We start from the raw sequence: 589 nt of genomic DNA, 5'->3' as shown, positions 1-589 counted from the left end.
CTCCCTTTCCTGCCGCGTGGGGTAACACGGATGGGGACAGGGAGAACCCCACTTTGCACAGCGTCCTCGGTGGGAGCAGGGCCTGAGCACTGCCTTGGGAAGCTGCCTCAGGGTAGCTGCCCTGACGGCTCAGCCAGCAATGTTTCCTGAGGCTCCTGGGGGACTGACGGCATCACGGGCAGGAGGGAAGTGGGTCATAAGCACTGCGATGGCTCACAAGCCCAGGCTGTCACCAGGATGCCTTTCCTGTCACCAAGGATGACACCGCTCCTGCCCATGAGCTGTCTCAAAGCCAGCGTGGCATGGGTCACCCTGGACCCGTGTGCACGAGTTTGTGCGTCGACACGCGGCTTCCCAGGACACAGACGGGACCATGCATGCACCCAGCACCGTCGAGACATCACTGGGACGCTGTGAGGACATCGCTGCCAGGCAGCCCCACAGCTCTGAACGAGCATCACGCGGTTCAGGATACGGCCAGCGCCAGGCACCGTGCCAGGGACACGGCGGACTCTACACATTGTGCAGAGCCTTGGCTGGTGGGAGTTGGGGCCAGGTGGCTGGGGTGAGCAAGTGGCCAAGGACACAT

The 589-nt window shown here is 63.2% G+C and overlaps 1 protein-coding gene across 1 annotated transcript in view; it reads right to left on the bottom strand.

Moving 5' to 3' along the window:
• Positions 1–589, bottom strand: part of SOGA1 (suppressor of glucose, autophagy associated 1) — a gene marked incomplete at both ends in the record, with an annotated part of 11275 nt that overhangs the window by 8648 nt on the left and 2038 nt on the right. The gene's annotated exons all lie outside the window — the stretch shown is intronic.

Source organism: Apaloderma vittatum, unplaced genomic scaffold, assembly GCF_000703405.1.
Source record: "Apaloderma vittatum isolate BGI_N311 unplaced genomic scaffold, ASM70340v1 scaffold18351, whole genome shotgun sequence".
Taxonomy (NCBI): Eukaryota; Metazoa; Chordata; class Aves; order Trogoniformes; family Trogonidae; genus Apaloderma; species Apaloderma vittatum.
The sequence above is the reverse complement of the archived record's forward strand: the minus strand, read 5'-3'. Positions and strand labels throughout refer to the sequence as shown.